Source organism: Haliaeetus leucocephalus, unplaced genomic scaffold (genome assembly GCF_000737465.1).
Source record: "Haliaeetus leucocephalus isolate CR32 unplaced genomic scaffold, Haliaeetus_leucocephalus-4.0 Scaffold295, whole genome shotgun sequence".
Lineage (NCBI taxonomy): Eukaryota > Metazoa > Chordata > Aves > Accipitriformes > Accipitridae > Haliaeetus > Haliaeetus leucocephalus.
Window position 1 is genome coordinate 462,693 of NW_010972731.1, and position 553 is coordinate 463,245.

Consider the following 553-nt stretch of genomic DNA (forward strand, 5'->3'; position numbering starts at 1 on the left):
TCAGGTCTTGTTTAGGGCTACAAAAAGGCTCTTTAAGAGTACCACCCAGAGATCTGCCCCAAAGCTGGATATTCATGGGTGGCACGGCATGTGGGAGGATATGGGCAGGTATCTAGAGAACTTCTCACCTCCAGTGGCTTGGAAGTTCACTCCCAAACAACTACAGAACCCTCATGAAGTGGTAGAATATTTGAAAGAAAAATGCTGTGGCTATTCCAAAGACATACAACTTGCTGCACTGTGCTGGGCCCTGGCCAGTATCTACCAAACACTGCTTGATATTAGGCAGCACCCTCAGGGGGAAAAGGGGGAAAAGATGGAAAACAGGGCAACAGGCACTGTGGCTACCCAAACCCCGACAACAGGCACCGTGGCTGCCCCTACCACGACAACAGGTACCGTGGCTGCCCCTACCACGACAACAGGTACTGCAGCTAAACCAGAGAACCAACCTGTGCCAGTATCAGTCGCCCCTGTACAGAAAAAGAAACACACAAAGAAATCAGTTCGCTTAGTGAGAGATGAAGATGAACCAGGGTCATCGCGAGAACAG